At 39.0% G+C, this 22,671-nt stretch overlaps 1 protein-coding gene across 2 annotated transcripts in view; it reads left to right on the top strand.

The window, feature by feature from the left end:
• Positions 1-22,671, top strand: part of mgat4c (mgat4 family member C) — a 109,744-nt gene that overhangs the window by 9,515 nt on the left and 77,558 nt on the right. Inside the window, exon 2 of one of the 2 annotated variants that reach the window (XM_035915383.2) lies at positions 14,886-15,127. The exons of the other annotated variant lie outside the window; for it this stretch is intronic. The gene's annotated coding sequence lies outside the window, so the exon portion shown is untranslated. The remainder of the gene's footprint in view (positions 1-14,885; positions 15,128-22,671) is intronic. 2 annotated transcript variants of the gene reach the window in all.

Below are 22,671 nucleotides of genomic sequence, written 5' to 3'. Positions count from 1 at the left end.
TTTTTAGTCTCAGAGTCATGTGCTCTGTTCAATTAATTAAGATGCCTTATTTTACGTCCAACATTTACCTCTGCAAACATGGCTGGAGGCATAAATACAAAGCTGTATCATCGCGTCATATTTGCCTTGTCGTTCCAGTGAGGTTTCTTCACGTACCTCAAGCTCAGCCCCTCTTACCCTGACCTGTACTGGCTCATTCCATACATCGAAAACTTCATTTAACTTTGCTGAAGTTACCAAACAGGTAAACCTCGGCTGTCTCGCCGAGTCCTTTAGCAATAGCAATGAATTGCCTTCCTGGCCTGCTTGACTCTATTTCATACTATTGTCGGCTCATGGTGATTAACTGCCTGCGCTTGTGGCTCGGGTGATTTCTGCTTTGTGTTGAGAGCTGGGCTGCGGCCGGAGGACAGGCCTGTGAGCAGGGGACGGCTGCCAGGATTGGAGGGTCAGCTGATCAGCTCTGAGGTGCGGGAGATTTATGACCCCCCACAACAAAGCTGTGTCTGCTGAGGGACCATAAACCATAAATCAGGAAGAAGTGGGTCAGTTTGGGTCAGTGCTCATCTGCTTGCTGCAGATCTGCTCGCTGTTTTCCTAAAAGTGTTTTTTTTTCTTTCTTTTTTTTTTTTTGCAGATGACTTTGTGACATTATAAGTGACTTCCAGCCTTTGCTCTTCAACAACAAGGCCTGCTATGTTAATCGCGGTTTTATTTTCTCCGCTGTTAAATTCACTGATTTTTCAACTGTCAATCACATTTACTAATGAATTCCTGTTTTCTATTTTAAAAACCCATTAAGCTTCTCTAAGTGAATCACCCCTAATCCTTTTATTATCTCAAGCTATGTTAACACTGTTGGCCTTTAGTCTCTGCTCATCTTAATCATCCTAATTACACAATGTTTGTCTTTTAAGAGGGTGATGAGAATGAAATGGCATGGCATTGAGGCAGCGACTTGTTACTGATTGTACAAGAGGCATTATACCATCCTCTGTCTGAATCCAGTCTGTTTGATTCTGATCGCTGGTTTGACTAGTTTTGTGATTTGTCTTCCTAAGGGCAGCTAAGGCCAAAGTGAAAAATTGATTTTCTGCAGAAGGATTAGTGGTGGGGTTATAGCTATAGGCATGCATTACATTACAATGATTTATGCGGCATCTGCACACCAAAGCAAGCAAAACAAATTCTTTATTAGCAGTTGTATAAGACCTTTATTTTACAAAAACATGCACAGGCGTGGAGACGACTGTAGTCTTTACTGTCAAGGCAGTGGGCGATGAGTATGGGAATAGCAATGAATAACTTGAAGCTGTGTTTTCGAAGTTCAGACAGCTTGAGTAGGGAGATAAATAATCTCTGCCAGGAAGGACGGATCTTAATTTATTTGTGTCTGTATTGTTGCACAAAGAGGCATTGCAGACTGCTGCTGGAAATCAAACAAATGCAAATGCTGGCTGTGGAATGGAAATGACTGTGAAACATCAGAAGTCTCTCAGTATGACTGCCATAACAGCAGGGATTTGTACTGTTGTTTACGACAACACTGATAATATTTTCTCTCATTTTAGTTTGAACAGGAATTAAGCATGAATGCAGAAGGGGCTGTGTTAATGTTTTTCACTGTTATCCTATCACCTGACATGTTTACATTATGTATGGTATTGTCATGTGTATGTGTACGTGTTATGAGAAGAGAAATATTGAAAAAATGTTGCTTTAAATAAGTGTACATAACAAGTGTTGCTCATATCTTTAAAATGAAAAAAAAAAAATCATTTTCCAAGCAAAATGTTAATTTTTAAAATATTTGAAAAGCTACTGAAATGATTAGAGAGTGAAGTTTTGCTGCTATGATTGCTTTTACTGTCAGAGTTGCTATAATGAGTAACACAAATGCCACAGCCAAGTCTCCAGGGTCAGCTATTTGGCCAGTGATTGCTTTATTACTGCAGTCCATTCTTATAGTTATCAGTAGTTTGGATGTAGGACTTTACTGGAAAACTGTTTTCTTGCCCATTAAAACGAATTCCCACAGCAGTTTAGCAGCATTATTATATGGTAATGTACAGCTCGAAGCTGCAGTGCTTTTATGACCATCTCAACAGTGAAGAGTAAATGAGAAAAACAAAATGGTAACATGTGCACTTGGCAATTTATCATTTTAATGTGCGTTCTCTGAATAGCACACTTGGCTTGTCCCTGCTGAACACTTTAGAACCTTAATCTGGTTTTAGAAGTAGTTTACATATTTCTCCTAGGTGTACTCTTTATTTCAATGTAAAGATCTGAATTTAACTCACCGACTACAACTGAAATGAAAAAAAAAAAAGAATACTGAAGGATCTTTTTTTCAACATAGCAGGAGAGTTTACGTTTAATGGGGGAGAATTTTCTGTCACTTATAATGATCATCAGACCACATTGAAAACATGTACAGCACTATTCACTATTCTTGAGCTACCCTTTGTTTCTTTATGTTTTCCTTGAAAAATGGGAACTTGGTGCTGCAGTTTATTGAAACATGCAATCATACAAGGGAATACTATATATGGCTAAAACAAAGTTGGTACAAGACTAATGAGCTTGAAAGTCAATATTTGGTATCGCCACCTTGTTTTTTCAGTATATCCTAATAATTTTCTTTGGGATTAATAAAGTATTCTGATTCTGATTCTGAAACTCTGTTAGACAAACTTTCTTCTCATTTCTTCAAGTAGTCTTTAGAAATAGATTCTTGAAGGATATTCCAAAGCTCTTCTTCAGATTTTGTCTGCCTTTTTTGTGTTCTCTGCCAAGTCGATCCCACGCTGCTCTAGTAATATCTGGGTGGGGGCTGGGGCTGGATGTTCACAGTGTTTCATTGTGTGCATTTTCTATCTAGGTATGCCTTTACTGCATTGGCAGTATGCTGAAAAAAACATTGCCAATCTGACATTTTCTAGATGGTATTACACGGTGGATTAAAATCTGATGTCATTTTTCTACAATCATAATTCTGCCAGTTTTCACAAGATCACCATCATCACTGGCTGAAAGCAACCTCAAACCATGACAGAGCCTCCACTGTGTTTTACATATAGTTGTAGACATTCGCCGTTGTACTTCTCTCCTGACTTCCTCTGTACATATTCAGCCAAAATGTTCAAATTTGGATTCTTCTTCCATTTCTTGTGGTATTTGGTATAGCTCAGGCTATTTCCTTTCCTTAAGAATGGCTTCTTGACAGGCACCATCCAACTGAGACCATTTCTGATGAGGCTTGAGTATTCAAAAATACTATTTTATGGCTGTCAAATATTGTTATCCTCTTGCCATTTCTCATGGGTTCAGCTAATGAAAGGAGGACAAAATATGTTTTTTTTGCAGCAGGCTGCTATTAACAAAGTTCCCAATTGGTACTTTGCTATGTTTTTTGTTATGTGCAGACAAAGCACACCGACTTGAGTTAGGTTATTTTTCTTGAACAATTCATAGGTCAGTTTTGTAAGTGGCTTAACAAGCAAGCAAAACATTCTTCTGAAAATGGTCGGTTACAAGGACTGCACTGAAAACCAGTCAAAAAGCAGCAAATATCCAAAGACAAGTATTGAACTTCAGACTTCAGATATCCTGGAGAACTATCGTTCAATACCACATTAGAAGTAGTGGTTCAAAAATCTTTTGTACAATACTGTATATATACGGTATATGTATTACATAACATTCACAAAACTGTTGACTCTCCTCTGTACCTAGCAGGTTTCCCATACAGAGCCTGGTGAGCTTGGAATAATTTTTTTTATTGTGCTTTGAATTTAACGCCAGCCCTGCATCACTTCTATGGGTTTAATTCATAGAACATCATAAGGCATCATAATTTCTCCCCAGACAGCCTTGAATGAGCAATAATGTTATATGCGGCAAAGTGATGGCCTTATGCTTAGTGGGGAATAAATCATTGTGCCATTTTAAAATTACAGTGTAAGACAGAACTGCCAGTAGTCACTTATCTAAAGAATTTTAGGTATTTTTGGACACGTTAAAGCCATGCCTTTCCAAAAGGACATTACAGTGCATTCCAAATAAGTAGCTAATGAATTGAAGTTATTTTAATCACAATTTGTCCTCAGCTGAATGGATCAGATCGACAGGTCAGGTATTATGCACAGCACAAGACTTTAAAAACCTCTGTAGGAACTGGGAGATAAGATAAATGGCTATAAAAGCCTCATTTCAGTACATTCCTGCACAATTGAGCTCAGATTTGCTGACAGATTTTAGCATTACTTCTAATGAAAGTGAAGCAGAACAAAAGGAAGGAATAGATGTAGTTCAAAGTCTTCATAGTTGTTATGCTGTGATTAATGGATTTCTGTTTTAACATTAAAATTAAATGTGAAACAGACTTTACCAATACTATGCTGGGGCGATTGTGGCTCAAGAGTTGGGAGTTTGCCTTGTAATCAGAAGGTTGCCAGTTCGAGCCCCGGCTCGGCCAGTCTCGGTCGATGTGTCCTTGGGCAAGACACTTCCCCTACTGCCTACTGGTGATGGCCAGAAGGGCCGATGGCGCAATATGGCAGCCTCGCTTCTGTCAGTCTGCCCCCGGGCAGCTGTGGCTACAACTGTAGCTTGCCTCCACCAGTGTGTGAATGGGTGGATGACTGGGTGTGTAAAGTGCTTTGGGGTCCCTAGGGGGGGACTAGTAAAAGCGCTAGACAAATACAGGCCATTTACCATATGAAAACATTTACGATATTGCAAAAAACAAAAATTTGACGGGTAATGTTTGCAAGATTCAAATAATTTTAGCCATCACAGGCATCTGTTACCTTCTTTGATGCTGTGAATGAATTGGAAGCCTTTAAGGTATATCTTAATTTACAAGTAATTTACAATATTGAAACTTAATGGGAGTGTAGTAGTTAGTCAGTTTCACTCATGAGTGCGATTACGCACGCTCAGAACAGATATCAAACTAAAGTTCCACTAAATGCCTGGACTACTCATTAGACGTGAACACACTGTGCGCTGCTGTAGAAGAATAACAGCAATAAATATATAGCTATAAGTAGGTAAAAATCAATCATTAAATCCAAGAAGGTCAATTGGTGAGCTCAAAACTAAACCAATGAATCAACTCTTACTGAATACTAACATTAATAGTACTAGATCTCTCTCTTTTGTTTGTTGTTAGATTTAGTGTCATCTTCTGTATCTTAAGGCTTTGTGGCAAGCAAACCATGGTAAGCCTAAACGCATCTTAAGCTAAATTTGCTACAGATTTTAACAGAATACAGTCAGAAAAGTAAATAACGTCATGATGATAGAGAACATGTATAAAGTTAGTATACAGCTAAATGGATGATCAACAGGATATATGAACTTTATGGTGTTGTTTCTGTAATTAGATGAGTGCATAGATGCCCACAACAATCGGTATGGCTCTGTCTACAGTGAAAATAGCTAGAAAACATGTTTTTGGCATCAATTGCCCCTGAAATAAAAAGGCCCTTTAGCTTATGCTAATTCAAGTGGTCTGAGTGGTGTATGGGCTGTGTTTTTCGGTTTTAGAAAATCTAGTTGATGATGTGAGACTTTGGGCAATCACAGGTATTAGTAGTAGTAGTAACAGCACAATAGCTATAGCTGAAGGAAATGTCTATATAGAAAAAGGATTCATTTTATTATATATTAAGCAGGGTTTCTACCTGGAGCAGTAGGGATAGAATCAGTTATTTTAGCTTAGCTATTGTAATTGTCAGAAGTTTGTAACTAATTTCAGTCAAGGTTTTAATTTCTGTTTTATCAGTGCTGTAATGTTTCTGGCAGCCTTCAAGTATGTTGGTGTCCTATAAAGGTGTCCAATACTAATGAGCTGAAAGCACGAGTTTTGTTAATTTAGGCTAAATTAGCATTTTTCACATTGCAGATTTTAAGGCAAATTATACTTCTCTGCTTGCCAAATTCTAGTCTGCTGCTGAAATAAACATTTTCTCTGCTCTTGAGTAACAGTGGGATTTGACACTTTTAAAAAGAACATGTTAGCGTTTCAGGAACCAAAGTAATGCATTTTTAGCAAAAAGCTCCTCTTTCTGTATTGATTAGCAGTTTATCCATAATTTGTGTTTCAGCTTCACTGTGTTTCACTTTTGCAGCTCATTCTGAGCTTACATGAACCAAAAATGGATATAAACATGTATATGAAAATAGTTGACAGCAATTAATCTTGTTCTGTATCAATACTACTTACACAGCATTCACATTCAGTCCTCCCCCAAATCTATATTTATTTATTATGAGTATTGAAAAACACGCCGGAGCACTTTCAATTAAAAAAATACCAGTTAAACCTTGGCTGACTTTCCACCTGTTAATACAGGATTAGATGTAAATATTTTGTTTTTATAGGATGTTTTTTGTCTACTTCTCTTTTGCACACACACCTTCACAAATATGTTAATTGATTGTTGGACTGGCCAACCTTAATGTACCCTATATTGCATACATTGCATACATATAACGCAGATAAAGCAAATATCTGCCTTCACACACATAGGATGTCGGCCCAACCTATGCAGCTATAACAGCTTCAACTCTTCTTGGAAGGCTTTCCACAAGGTCTAGGAGTGTGTTTAAGGGAATTTTGGCCATTCTTCCAGAAGTACAATTGTGAGTTCAGACACTGATTGTGAAGGAGAAGGCCTGGCTTGCAGTTTGCACTCTAATTAATCTCAAAATGCTCTTTTGTGTTGGGGTCAGGACTGTGCAGACCAGTTAAGTTCTTCCACACCACACTCGCTCATCCAAGTCTGTACGGAGCTTGCGTTGTGCACTGGTATGTGGTCATGTTGGAACAGGAAGGGGCCATCCTCAAACTATTCCCACAAAGTTAGGAGCATGAAATGTTTGAAATTGTCTTACTGAACCATTAAGAGCATTAGGAGTTTCGTTCGTTGGAACACAGGGGCAAAGCCCAACTCATGAAAAACAACCGCACATCACCACTGCATCTGACACACTTGCACCTCATGATGTAAGGCTTGGATACAGCTGCTCAGCCATAGAAACAAACTCCATGAAGCTCTTAACACACTGTTCATTAACTACCCTAAAGGCCACATGAAGTTTGAAGGTCTGTAGTGACTGACTCTGCAGAAAGTTGGCAACCTCTGCACACTATGTGCCTTAGCATCTGCTGACCATGCTCTATGATTTTACACCTACCACTTCGTGGCTGGGTTGCTGTCATTCCCAATCATTTACACTTTGTTATAATGCCACTAATAGTTGACTGTGAAATATTATATAATAGTGAGGAAATATCATGACTTGACTTGTTGCATGAGACATCTGATCACGCTGACATTAACTGAGCTCCAGAGAGCGACCCATTCTTTCACAAATGTTTGTAGAAGCAGTCCTCATCATTAGCTGCTTGATTATAAACACCTGTGACCATGGAAGTGACTGGAACACCTGAATTCAATGATTTGGATGGGTGAGCGAATACTTTTGACAATATAGTGTACATGTGTGTTTCTGTGACCACAACAAATTGGTATGTTCAGTAACAATACCTCGACCGCAGTAGGTTATAAATTACATTTTTATAGTCTAACTGACTTTTTTATAGTCTCTATTTTCAGTGTTTGCTGCAAAGGAATGTTCAGACTGCGCCTCAAAATTCAGGCCATGTGCCAGCAGTTTTCAGCAGGTTTCAGATGCAGGATTACTTTGCAGCACCATCTACCACTGAGGTAGTTCCTATTCCTGGGCTTCCCGTTGCCTTTGTATCCTGTGTAGGATAGTGTGAGCAGATAGAGACAGAGCAGCGGAATGAATGGGCGGCAGAGGCAGCAGCGAGGTGGACTAGAGAGATTAACTGGGAAATTGACACTGACAAATCTCATACATTAAGGCTTCCTGGGAGGCAGGTATCGGTTGAATAGGCGGCAGGTACCATATCCCATAAATGGCACTGGGTTTCTTTAATGCTCGGCTCACAGCATGTAAAAAAGCTGAACCACCCTGTTGTCGACAGCAGAAAAGATAAGAAAGCCAGGTGTGCTCAGAGACATTTCATTTGACTAATGTGTTTACTGCTAGAATAATGAATAGAGTGAAGAAGATGAGAGTAATTAATTTGAGCTGTGCTAGCTAAATAACAAAGCAAATATGGGTAAAACTGTTTCATATCCCTTTGGAAGTGATTTTTTTTCTCACTTTCTTGCCTGTTTTAATGAGATAAAGCCAGGCTTCTTTGATAAAGAGTCCTTTTTACTGTTGTTAGTAGCATAGTAGCCTTTTGATCTGTTCTAAGGGTATTTGTTCACTGTTTCATGATGAAAAGGATATAACCATCAACACAATTTACATTTTACATCCTAAACAATTAACTCCATTTTGGAAAAATAGAAATATGTATTGCTGTTTTCAAAATATGAAATGTAACATTTGACCTTAATAGGTCATTATTGTCTTACTCACACACTGTAATCCTTTTAGAAAATGTTGCTATTCTGTATGTTTCTTTCCTTCGTAAGAGTAAAGAGTCTCAATACTAAACATAAGAAAACCTCTTTGGCCTCTGCAGCCACAGTACTTGATGTTGACTGAGTGTTATTCCCAGCGACTTAACCCCGCTCAAGAGGTTCATGGTGTCTTCCTTCTATCTTTATTTATTTTGGACAGTGAAGTTGTTTTCCTGAAAAAGGACTGGTGCCCTTACTGTTGCCTAGCAACCGCGTGAGTCCACGGACTTAGCATCTTGCAGGATCTTTCTAAATACCTTGAAAGTCTCCTCTTTAGGCGTGAGAAGAAAGTTTGAGTATTCATTATTGTGCATGACTAATGAAGTACCATTTACAATAATGAAAAAAAATTAGGCCACTTGATAGTCGCATTATTCAAAGCTCACCACAGGTTTAAACGTGTGATTTCCCTTCTCAATAAAAATTGCTGTGAATTAATTTTATTAAGGCTGCCAGAGTACATGTGGATGTGTGAAGTTTTTTAAAGTGCAAGTCATTTAAAATGCTCCTTGCTGTATTAATAGAAAATAGACGTCTTGTTTTCTAAGACCCATTACTATTATACAGAGATATTGTACAGCACTGTCTTGGTAGCAGCAGCATTGCATTGGCATTTTTTCCACTCAGATAGTGAATTCATCAGACTTTTTACTGTTAGCTGTTAAATATTCATGGCGCTGTTGTGTTGTTAAAATAAGCCTCATTAGCACTTCCAGCCTCTTTTCAAGTTCCGCCTTTCTCTTGTCACTCTCAAAAGAGCAACACAAACATGTTATTCATCTCTCACAATCTCTGCACCCAAACTGGGTTAAAACATAACACCAAGCCTTTGTGTTGAAATCAGACTTGCTGTAATACTGTCACATCATATTTTCATTCTGTTATTTTATAAGAATATTGACTGAATACAGGGTGGATTCTTAAATTAATGTCACCATATGGTCTTAAGAGGATATGTGTGTATTCCTAATATAATATAACCATTTAACCTGAGAACATTGAGATTAGGATTTAACCTACTACAGTACTGGGATGCTATAGCAGGTTGTAGCCCCCTGTATCCTACCAATGCTAAGCATAGTAATACAAAAAAAAAATATTGGACAGACATTAAGATTCCTTGGACTGCACTGTTTTAATCCACCGTTTGTTTTTTGCACTCATCAAAATGACTGAAAAGAAATTCTGACATAAGCCCAAAAAATATATTTGCTTTAAATTGAAACAGTTTAGTTAAATATTATTTTAATAATTGATTTCAGTACTATGGGTCTGTACTCCACCATCAGTCCTAGCTATAGTAATTTTATTTCTTTTTTGTCACCCCAAAATTCACTATATGATGAATAACCCATTTTAGGAAAAGTCATACATAAGAGATGATGGAGTTTTATTCTAGCAGAGTTACATCACTTTTAAAATGCCAAGAGGTCAAAATTACCCCCTTGGTAGTTTTAGTTTTCAGCCACTGTAGATGTCCAGATGGATTCCTCTAATGCAACCTTCTCATTTATGTTTTTAGTTGACATTAGTTATAAAAGTTTAATATTACGTGTAGTTTTGGAATTGTGTAGTTTTGCACCTGTGGCTTTGATATCATTGTTTAGCAGTGTGTGAATCTGAAGCCTGTTATTGAGTGTACAATTAGAGAGAGACAGCAATAAGTATGTGGGTAATGACTGTCCATTACTTTTTAAATGTTTTACTAATCCATCTGTTGGATACTGTGCACACTCTACAGCTCCACATTTGTTTCATTAAGGACAGATTTGGTATATTACACAGTTACACATGCACTTGTCTCTTTAATAGTTGTTTCTGCTGGAGAGGGGCTCACCTCACTTAGAGGCTTGGTGCACCCATAGGCAACCTATTAACATCCACTTTATCCGTCCTTCCATATTTCATGAACTAGTTCATCAAACTTTAATGCAGTTCTGCTTCTCTCTCTTTTTGGAAAGCCTTGTCTGAATTGAAAGCCTCACCTATAAGTCGTTTGCTGGAATCTTTACCACAGCTCAAAGAGGAAATTATATATATACTCTTTTGAAGCAAGGTTACTTTTCACCTCTTCCTGTGCACGCTGTCAATGGGCTATCTAAAAAATTGGGAATGGATGGATTATGGCTTGTGAAAGAACATGTTTAGAGATGTGAAATGATTTCACAAAGCCAACAACTAGCTGAAAGAAACTGATGGGCCAAGCACCAGTGGTTTCTCACTCTCCATGGACATGGCATTCAAGCTGCTATGCCACACCAGAGTATGTCTGGGATAATGTGCTACTCTCAGATTGTTGGAGTCTTAATGAGCCTGTGGGACACATGATTAGCCTGTGCCCAGACCTGATATCCAGTAATCAGAGCCAAGCACCAGTAGATGAATAGAAAGAACTGGAGAAGATTGGAATGGACAAAAGTAGGCCCAGTATAGATGTGTGTGTCCATAATATGTGGGAAACACAGCTGGTGTTTGAGCGCTTTTTGTACTGAAGGAAAAATCCATTTGCCACTGAATTATTGTGTGTGTGTGTGTGTGTGTGTGTGTGTGTGCGTGTGTGTGTGTGTGTGTGTGTGTTTGGTGGTGGGTGGTGGTGGTGGTGGTGTGTGTGTGTGTGTGGGGGGGGGGGGGGGGGGGGGGGACCGTTTCATTGTGAATAAAAATGATTTTAAAAGGGTGCACTGAATACGGCAATCACTATGAACAAACTGCATTTACAGCTTTACTGTATGCTACTGATGATTTCAGTTCGACTCCAGGTCAGTGTGCTGTATTTTGAAATGATTTTCCTGGTAGCAGAGCAAGGGCGGACACGTAGTCTGGAAGTCTAAGAAGTGTTGGGCTTAGTTTATGGTCCCTGCATTCTGGTTACCTTTGATAGCACATTAGTTTTAAGCTTATACAAAAAGAAGAAAAAAATTGTCTTTGGTGTTCAGACTCAAACAAATGCTGTGTTACCAACTTTTTATAAGCTTCGTTTTGTCCATCCATCCATTTGCTTACCTTTTTCAGGGCCGCTGGACCTTATCCCAGCTGTCATAGGGCGAGAGGCAGGGTATACCCTGGACAGGTCGCCAGTCTGTCGCAGGGCTAGCACACAGAGACAGACAACCATTCACACCTTTGGGCAATTTGGATTAATCAATTAACCTATCCCCACAAACTGCGTGTCTTTGGATGGTGGGAGGAAGCAGGAATACTCGGAGGGAACCCGCGCAAACACGGGGAGAACATGCAAACTCCACACAGAAAGACCCCGGCCTGATGGTGGAATTGAACTCCGGACCTTCTTGCTGTGCGGCAACAGTGCTAACCACCGTGACACCGTGCTGCCGTTCTGCTACGTTTTGTTAATTGATATAATGTTTCAGTGCTTGCATTGTAGAACATAATCACTAAAAACCAAACCTTTTACTGGTTGCACTCATACAAGCAAGAACTAGAATGCCTTTATTAGTAGTAATTATTCATTTAGTTTTGAAATATTGTTTTGGTGCTAAGTAATATAACAGATTATTTGATAACTGATTATTTGATTTGTTTTCAGCGATAAAGTAATTCTCTGCACATACTCTATCAACTGTCACTTTAAAATAATATCTTTGGATTTGGACAAACCTGTATAAAAGACAATGCAGGTTGTTTGTTAGTCCATTTGTCTCGTCAGATATACTGCTTCCCCTGTCGATTATGGCCAGTTAGAGGCAAGTAAAGGCATGCTATAAGGGGATTAGCTGTAAACCAACTGGGACTGAAAAATATACGCCCACAATGAATAATTGAGAGTTTAATGAGACGAGGCAGAGCTAAAGAAGTGACCTAGTTGGTGGTTAAGTGAGTAGCGAAATGAAAAACTCAGTATGGCTACCTCTTTGTTATGCATAAATTAGAGAGCCATACCTCAGTCATATGTCTCAGTCAGTGTTTAGTTTACTGCTTGCTCTTTTTTCAAAGAGGGAGTTTATGAGTTGGGTTAGGAAAAAACAATAACCTAAATGGCCTTGCCTAAATGGAGTCTAACATCTGCTCTGGTAACCATGGCATGAGCTAGGACAATAACTCAACTGCCAAAAACACTATTTACATAGCAGCAGCAATAGGAATTAACAGACTTCATTATCCATTATTTCAGAACGATTTTATCCTTTTCACAACTTGACAGTTTAGCTTACTCGTCGTTTTGAAGATTTGGTGTGCATTTGTTCTTGCTATTAGCAAATAATCAATAGAACAAAATGAACAAGGACAAAAATGTTCTCATGCCATTTACTGGGCTCTGGATCTGAAGAAATGTATAATCTTGTACATTGCAAATAAAAATTTCACACCATAGTCAACAGAATCACTGAATCAATAACAGCATTTTATTTAAAAAAAAACAACACAATCACATTTTTTTAATCAGAAATTTTGTTGCTAAAGAAAGCTTTTAGGTCCGATCAAAACGAGATCGAGATCAAAACGAGTAGTCAGAAGTCGAGTAAACCAATGCACGTATTCATATAACAGAAAACTCCTGGCCCTTGTTGAATATTATGCCATGTGACTATTAGTAGTCTGCTTAGTAGTCTGAATAATTAAGGTGATACTCTCAGTGAGGTTGTATTGAACTATAGTTGTAATTTTTCTTTTGTATCCAAGATACAACTTAAATGGAAGATTAGAGAAGAAAATAAAGGCTCTTTTGGGATATTAAAGCAAACAAAGCCGCAAAAGTGTTTAAAATTTATTCATGACTCAGATTCTACATGAAGCATTAGAAAATCTTCTGATTCTGCTTTTCCTGCTTGGTATTTTTATCATTCACTGATTCAACATTCAACTAGTCTCATCAGATCATTTGACCAGTAAATTTACAGATATAAATACCTAAACAAATCTTAAGATAAAATACTCTTTGATAGAATATAAATTTTTATTCATACAAACAAATTTTATCCGTGCATGTAATCGGGCATGTTTGACTTTGCCAAAATCAGACATGTAATGTAATTTATTTGCAAAATATGCTTTCCATTAGATAAAGGTATGCCATGGAGGGACAGGGTGATTGGGTTTTAAGATTTGAAGTTTCTTGTTTCAAAGTGTCTTAAGTTCCCTTACAGCTTTATTTGAGATTTTTGACTGTGTGTGTGTGTCTCTATGATACTCTGGTGTAAATTTGACTAGAGAGCCAGGCTTTGTTGTAATTTTTAAAGTGGTTTAGACCAATGAAACTCTAACTACTTTTCTGCTCATTTTAAGACCAATCTTTGTACTTGAACATTTTTAGAGGAATGCCACTTAACAATGACTTATGCAGACCAACCACGTGTTTATTCATGGACATTAAACATACCATAATATAAAACAAAATAAAACAATATAGCCCAGCGGTGGGACATGGTTCCAACAACAGCCTCTTATGTTAACTGGCAACTAATTGACTCTCACGCCATACCATTATCTGAGGTTACTAAACTTATCACGGCCGCGGTGACAGACATGTGGAGTGGCGAGAGAAAGGACCCAAGTGCAGGCACTGATGAATGCTTATTGCGAGTGAGCTTTATTCACTGTGGGGAAAACGAAATACAAACAAAAGCTGAACATGGCAGCGACTAAACTAAAACAAAACCCAAACTGGGTGAAACTAAAAAATGATACAAAGGAACAAAAGCCTGGGACTAGAAACCTGCGAGATGGAACAAAAACCTGAGATGGGAACCTGAAGACAAGTGACGAGGAACATGGAGGCTGGAACATTGAGAAATACAACGAGTGGAACACAGATGAACCTGCAACACACAGAGGAAGACACAGGGCTTAAATACAGTTGGGACAAATTAGACATAATGAGACAAAGGAAGCAAACCAGAATACACTGACATAAGACAAAGACTATCAAAGTCAAACAGGAAACACGAGACATTCGCAAAGACGTAGACTCAGAGACATGGACTTGACACAGAGACATGACTGACTGGATATGAAACATGCAACACAGGGAAGACACAGTGACCGAAACTAGGAGCTAGAACTACAAATATAAAATGAACAGAAAACCATCAACAAAACCAAAGCCATGAATAACAAATAATCAAGGAGTATAACTTAAACACAAAACACTCGGTCACCAAACCCAGGATTGTGACAAAACTAAACTACACACACATCTTATCTAATAACTTTTACTAACATCTGATCAATATTGTAGACATAATTACAATAATTACAATTATTAAATTAAATATTTTCCTGTTTGGAATATCTTTAAAAGGGCACTCAGGATACCTAAGGACTCTTTTTCTGGTACATTATCAAGAGAAAACACAGGTAAGGCAATCTTGTCCTCAACTTATGCTATACGTTGTCTCCCCTACCCATTAGGTTACACATCAGGAAAGAAAGGGGACCGGAGGACCGGGGGGAACCAGCACCCCAGTCTGCCAATCCAGAGGTACCGCCCCTCATCTCCACTCAACATTGTAGAGGCATTGTAGAGGTGTGTCAACCAAGACAGCTCTACAACATCCAGAGCCTTCAGGAACTCAAGTGGACATCATCCACCCCAGAGGCTCTGCAACCAAGGAGCTGTTTAACTGCCTTAGTGACCTTGCTCCTGGAGATAGGTGAGTCATCCCCTTCGTCCCCAGACTCTACTTCCTCCATGGAAGACGTGCCAGTGGGATTAAGGAGGTCCTCGAAGTATTCCTTCCGCCCGACAATTTACTCAGTCAAAGTCAGAAGGTAGAGCACTTCTTTCTCCTCCTGAGTTGCCTGATGGTTTGCCAGAATCTCTTCAATGCTGCTTCAGCCACTGCCCGAGCCACTTTCTGCATGGCCCGTCGGTAGCTATCAGCTGCCCGATAGGACTCCTTCAGCCTGGTGGCTCCCTTCACCTCTGGTGTCCACTATTTGGTTTGGAGGTTACCAGCACGACAGGCATCAACCACCTTGCGTAGCTTAGTGCAGTGGCTTCAGCAATGGAGGTGCTGAACATGGTCCATTTGGTCTCAATGCCCCCACTCTCTCTTAGAATGCTGTTGAAGATCCTGCAGAGCTCTGCTGGATATACAGTGGTCCCTCGTTTATCACTGTAGTTACGTTCTAAAACTAAGCCGCGATGGGTAAAATCCGTGAAGTAGCCAACTTTATTTTTAACAATTATTATAGATGTTTTAAAGCTGTAAACCAGACAGGCATGAAAATTTTCACACTTTTCTGTCCTGTTTAAACACTCTCAAAATTCAAACTTTCATAGAAAAATAAGTCCAGTATTATAGAATGAAACCAAGACACCCACAGGTTCCTTTGACGGTGGAAAACGTTTCATCGACATTGCTGTGCTTTTGGGGAGAAAACTTGCAAACATACAGTACAGCACTTCAGAGTCACACTGCTAGCGATAGAAGATGTATGTAATTTTAACAAGCTGAATGCATTCTGTACTGTACAGGACCACAGCATGAGATTGACTGACAATGGTCTACAGCCAATTAGGACACAGAACACAATGCACTGTAAAAAAAAAAAAAAAAAAAAAAAAAAACCTTGCAAAATTGCACAAAAAGAAAAAAATCTCCGAAACAGCAAGGCTGCAAAAGGTGAACCGCGTTATAGTGACTATGTCCATCTTCCTCTGCTTGTTCACCACTACTATGTTTGGCTGGTAAGCCATCAACAGTTTGTGATGTCCTGGAGGTCCCACAGGATCTTATTCCGTCATTCTCGACCACCCTATTGGGCATGTCCCATTTTGACCTCAGGACTTTACAGCCATATGGTGTCTCCGTATAGTATGCCAGCTAACTGGCTATGGCGTTCCATGTATGTTATGTGCTGGATTCTCTCACGGGCAACTTTACACAGCCTGCAGCTGGGGTCTTGCCTGGTGTGGTAAATCCCATCCTCTATCGATCTTGTCCTGAGAGCTTGTTCCTGTGCTGCCATGGTTAGTGCATCTGTGCTGTCTTTCAGTCCAGTTTTGTCCAGCCACCGGTAGGATTTCTGCATATCTGACACTTTTTTTATGTGCCTGTCATATATACCGTGCAGGGGCCTGTTCTTTCATGATGGTTCTTCTCCTTCCCCCTCTTCTTTCTCATGTTTCTGCTGCCTGAGGTATTCTCTAATTGCATGGTTGGTTGTGGCCATCTTTCTGATGTACCAATGAATCTTTGTTGTCTCATCCTGAACAATGGTTCTGACACTCACCAGTCCACGTCCTCCATATTTTCAGTTAGGGTACAGTCTCAGAGTGCTGGACTTGACTTGAAACCCTCCATGCATGGTCAGGAGCTTCCTTGTCTTGATGTCAGTGGCTTCTACCTCCGCTTTGGCCACCTTATTATTATTATTCCAGGGGGTTATCTGATTACCAACAGAGTGTAGGTGTTAACTGCCCAAATCTTGTTCTTTCCATTCACCTGACTCCTCACGCCTTTCCCTCTGCAGGTATTTGGCAGTTGCGGCTTTCCTAGAGGCCTCTTCGTGATTCCCATTTGTGGAGCACTGAGTCATAGGCTTTCTTGTAGTTAATCCAGGTGATGAACAGGTTGGTCAGTCTGGTCTTGCAGTCTCAGTCTACTGCTCTACTACTAGTCTGTGGTAGATAGAGCTCATGTATTGAGCCATGTGCCTGTCCATCTTACTCACTATGATGTCTGACAGGAGCTTCTATGTGGTACTGAGGCAGGTTATTGGACAGTAGTTGGATGGGTCAGTCCTGATGTCCTGCCTTCAGTTAGCCATTCTGGGTGTGCCTCATCTATTATCTGCTGGTTCATGTGTGCTGCCAGGTGCTCGTGGAGTGCAGAGAGCTTCTCCGCCAGTAGGCATGAATCATGTCAGGGCCTGATCCTGTCCAATTCTTCATCCTGGAAACCCTTTCTTAGATGTCTGCCACTGTGATGGTTGCCCGTAATGCTGCATTCACATCTTCTAGTAGACCTTCAGAGGATATTTCACATAGTCTCGGTAATAAGCTATGGAGGGTTCAGGTTTGCAGCTTTCCCATGATCTTATCTTTCCAGTCACCTGCTCTCGCACTCAACAATCCTTCTGTTGTATTTGAATCTTGGTACCCAATCTCGGGTGGAGTGAGGATATCCCCCCCCCCCCGAGCTGGCGTCCTGGCTCCCTCTTGCCATGGCATTTATATTGTGCATTTGTTAGTACCTCATCTATCTCAGCTATGATACAGATTCCTTCTTCTGAATATTGAAACACTGAGTTACGAGTTGTATTTGCCATCTGTCTGGCTGTTGGTTATTGAAGATTCCATAGGTCCCACAGCCTCTTCCTGTAATCCCTTCCACTGGGGTTACTTGCATAGTAGCATTGCAACAGCACCCTGCTGTCATCTCTTGCCCACTTCTGCCTTTATGTTCCAGTAGCCCATATCTCATCAATGTGTCCTGGTTCCTTATCACCATACAAGGATTTTGTTAATCCCGGCAAAGTCCGACCCGGTGTGGCTTCAGTTATCTCTCTCTTGCTCATATCCGAGGATTGGTTAGCAGGGAGGGTCTAACTAACCACCATGGGAGATGTCATGTTAAAATGCTCCATAGCTGCTGATTCTTTTACATTTTTTTGCCTTTTTGGTTGTTCCATAATCTGTTTACAATCTCTAAAATAAAAAATTTAAAGAAGTTAATGGTGGCCCCAGACTTGTGCATAGTCTGATTTCACAAGTCATTGCCAGGTTAAAATTGAAAATTTCAGTGATTAGTGCTTTTGTAAGAATGAACATAATTGACCAAAACCAAAACAATTGTCTGTTCAGACACCCTGTACTTTGAATAGAATGTATGTAAAAGTATGTGTCTTTATCTGATACCTTTTGTCTTTCTTTTTTTTTTTTCATCAGACTTAAGACATCAGTATTGCTTTTTTTTACACTTTCTCACCAGCATTGATAAAAGTTGCCTCCCATGCACCTTTTAACACCCCACTCTTTAGTAAACTGTCATTGTCAGCCAGCCTGTTGGTATGTTTTTGTTTTCCCAATATCCCTCTATAGGCTTTAACCATTTATATCATTTATAGGCAATATGCGCAAGCACACAGACATTCACACAAAAGTGTCCATAGGGAACTGAAGACAATAGCAGTTAAATGATCTGGATTCCTCCAGGACACAGTGGCATTCAATCACCGGAGACAGTCCTGCCCCAAGAAATGCACACAATGATAGCACATTATGGAGAGGAAAATGGAGAAATATACAGGGCTTCACAAACAACAGTTTGCTCTGATTCCATGATGCCTTCCGACTACCAGTATAACCCATTAATTATCATTGTGGACTCATAACATGGTTGATTAGTGCCATAAATGGGCTCTGCAGCCATGGACCCACAGTTGTTTGTACAGTAAAATTATGAACACAATGATAAGTGTGGCAATAGTGGTGATTGATGGTGCTCTTTTTCTTTGAGTCTGTTCATGAATCCATTAGTTTTCAAATGTGCTTAATGTGAAATTGAACTGGAGAATTCTTTGAAAAAAGCAAGAAAAAAAAAGCTAATGCAACTTAGGAATAAAAAGGCCATAAAATATTGCAATGTACCATACTTACAATAGTTTTTTCTCCATGCCGTGCATTGGGTCATTAAAATATAATATTAATTTTATACAGAACTCCAAACATGCAAATTTGATATTATCTACTTTATTTTGTTTCTTTTGAAACACTGTTACTTTGCCCATCTTCGTGTTTTATATTTCTAGATTTTCTAAATAAAGTTCTCTTAACAGACAAAGATGCTGTTTATTGATGAACAGGACTCCTGCTCCTGCTGGTCTTTCCATGCCACTGACCACCACCTTCTGAGCGCCTCCTTACGCCTCATTGCTTCCTTGTGGTCCATGGTGTGGTAACTGGCATGCCACTTCCTCTCATCCCCATATCTACCTGTGGGGTGATTGAAACAAGAGTGAGCTCTTGTCAGGGCCTCGGCCACCATGTAATTGAATTCTTCCTTGTTTCACAGAGTGCAACAAAGCATAGCACTGGATAGAGGGTAAATATACTCAGCACTTAGAGGCAAACCTAGATGACTGTTCAACAACAAACAGTACTACAAAAGGGTATTGCTTGGAATCATTTACAGACTTGGTGTTACCTTTAGAGTAAAACACTGACATAGGGCTGGTAGAGATAGTAGTATAGTAGTGACAGGTATAAATCAATAGTCAATATAAATAAAATAGCTTTTTCTGTCAAGCTTAAAATGTCATTTTTACTCCTAACTGAAGTTATACTTTATAGTTAATTTAGATTTTAAATATTTGTTTTCTGTTCTGTCAGAATTTGAACATGATGAGTGTGCTGTAGAACATTACAGAACACTATTTTAAATAATAAAATTAGGTATTAGTTATATATAATAAACAAAATCCTAATTCTGGCTGGTCTAAAATGTAAAGTCTTTCTTTGGTCAGTTTCAAATAAATAACCTAAATATGAATACAAAATACAATCACACAAAAAATTATACTGTGTTAAATTGTTGGAAAACAACCCCCCCAAAATTGATGAAATCTTTCTTTATATATCCTCTTAAAAAATCAAGAAGCTTTCAAATATAAATAAAGCAGAATATTAACAAACCTGAAATAGTCACTCAGCTGTGCTCCGCTTATCCTCCCAGACAAAGAATAAATTAAATTTTAAAAAATAAATAAAAAGACAGCTATTCAGTGGACTCTGCACACCATGTGTAAGTTGGAAAGGCCATTAGAAGAGAAATGTTTGTAGAGTTGGTAACAACATTTAATTAATTTAATCAGCCTGCTTAAATCAGACATTTTTGCCTGTGCTTACTAGGATAATGTATTTTGCAATACTGTTAGATTTGTGGTCTCACTATGTCTCTTTTTTAATACTCCTCTTAGTTTCTGAGCCATGTAAAATCATACTATGCAGCTTTGGGCAACAGAAAAAATAACCATTAGGTATTGAAAGTATTTATTATCAGTTACTGACTATAGAAACCCTAAAAATGTGATGATGGGATGACACTGAGTTGAATATATAAATGAGTAAGTCTGCAATCATTTGTCTTCTAATTCAGCTGTATTTTAGATGTACAGTAGATCTACAGTATGTATATGTAAAGGTTTAGTTAACATTCTGCAACAGCTAAGGTCGTACTCACAAGCAAAGTGACCTTCAAAGTCCAGTTTGTTTGTCTACTATGATCTCTGTGTGTCATGCCCAGGCACAGCAAAGCAAACTGTCCCCGGTCGGGTAGGTAAGCCCGGGAGAGCTTCAGTTGCACTAGAGCACATAGATCATATAGTGTGATCGCTACTCCACAAATTCCTAGACAACAGCTTCCTCTGTGAAAACTGATGAGATTGGTAAATAACAAATCTATAGTACATATGAGAGGATGGAGCCGCAAAGTCCACAAAATCATGAACTTGATTTTGCTCAGCATGAGGTCTTTTCAAGTGTGTATACACAAAGAGAGAGACGGAAAGTGCAAGAGCGACATGCATACTTGGCCTGGAAGAAGTAGAAGTAGCGCGATCTTAAAATTTTCCCATTTCAGTCGTTAAGGGCTGTGTGAGGCTTACGGGCAAGTGGCAAGAATAGACAATGGTACAAACAAATTGAACAAAGCAACTGTGCCTAGTGCGAGCACAATTACAATGCGGTCTAGTCTTATCTTTGCCTAGTGGGAAAGTATGTATCCTTTGTATGTTTTTGTAAAAAATAAAAAAAGGTTAGATGGAAGCACAACTCCAATTCTCAGAAGGGAAAATGGTACTATATTGTCAAGCCTGCTTCAAGGCATTGCATACGTCATTCCACCCAGGCAGGAGACAGGAGTCATTGGCCTGTTTGCTGTTGGCTAATCTAAAGAGATGGATTCTCAATGTGGGTCTCACTCTGGCTACTGTGCTTAATGGGTCTGACTCCCCAGGACATCGTTTCAATCTAAAGGTCATCGTGGTCTTAACTCTAACTGAGCACCTCAAAATCCAGACTAATTTGCTTCTGAACCATACTACCCACTATACTTGAGAGGGTCATTTTCTGTTACAACTTTTGAAGTATTTTTGAGAACATTACTATGATCTTCAATATATGAGTGGCAATACCTTAAAAGCATTTAGAAACAATATCTTTATTAGAATGATAAGTCAGGACATCTTATACTTTTGGTTCATTTCCAGTTGTTAAGTCCCCTTAACAACTCTGACCTGTCACTAAAGTACAGCTGATTTCAGTACTTGGTCATTGCATTACATTACAAAAAGAGAATTGAATAATTTAATTAACAAATCAGGTAGCACTGCCTGAAGGTTGTCAGTAAGACACAGTCCAGTCTGGTAAGTTCAGTGTTGATAAGAACAAATTATTAAAAAAATAAATGAAAGTTATATAACAGAAACGATCGAATTACTGACCACTGATTTGTCAAATCAGCATACTATGTGCAAATTGTTAAGTCAGATTGCTGCCAGACTTTGTCACTTGTATCAGAATTATGGCATGAGGTGTAAATTGCCTTTATCTAGTATAAAAAGGATGAATTATGCAGAGACAGTGGCTTAATGAGCAATAAACAGAAGAAGAAAGAGAAATGATTGTCTTCTCCACCTGCTTATTATTTTAATCCTACTTCACTGAGGAATTCAGAGAGCATTTACTTTGTGGTCAAAACTTATGTGAATATGATTCATTACATTTTTTTCTTAGAATGCAGATGAACAAGAAACTTTATAGGGGAGCTTTTAATATTCTTGTTTATTACTTGATTTAATACTGTGTTATGTCACTAGACAGTTGGGAGCAGGAACAACATTAGGTTTTGTTTTTTGCTGAATGACAAACAGAACACGTACGTCATTACTTCATTCACTTCAAGTACTTCATTGGAGGAGTAATTATTTTCTCTTAAACAACAGTCTAGCCATGTATTATTCCTGGAAGTCTTTTCTTTTCAAAAAGGCCAAAAATAAACAATCCTAACTTAGTTGGTTGCTTTGAAACTCGACTCTACTGTACACCTGGGTTTTCCTCCTGTCAGGATGTTGGTGCACCGCTCTTCTTTTAGAAGTCTCCCACTGCTTGGTAATAGAACTCAGCTGCTTTCTGCCATGTTTTGGTTTCATGCCACCTCTAAGGTGACATGTGGCTTATACGGCCTCAAAT

The sequence above is a fragment of the Neolamprologus brichardi genome, chromosome 7 (genome assembly GCF_056152115.1).
Source record: "Neolamprologus brichardi isolate AB-2024 chromosome 7, ASM5615211v1, whole genome shotgun sequence".
In the NCBI taxonomy this organism is placed as follows: Eukaryota; Metazoa; Chordata; class Actinopteri; order Cichliformes; family Cichlidae; genus Neolamprologus; species Neolamprologus brichardi.
This window is presented reverse-complemented; position numbering and strand designations above follow the sequence as displayed.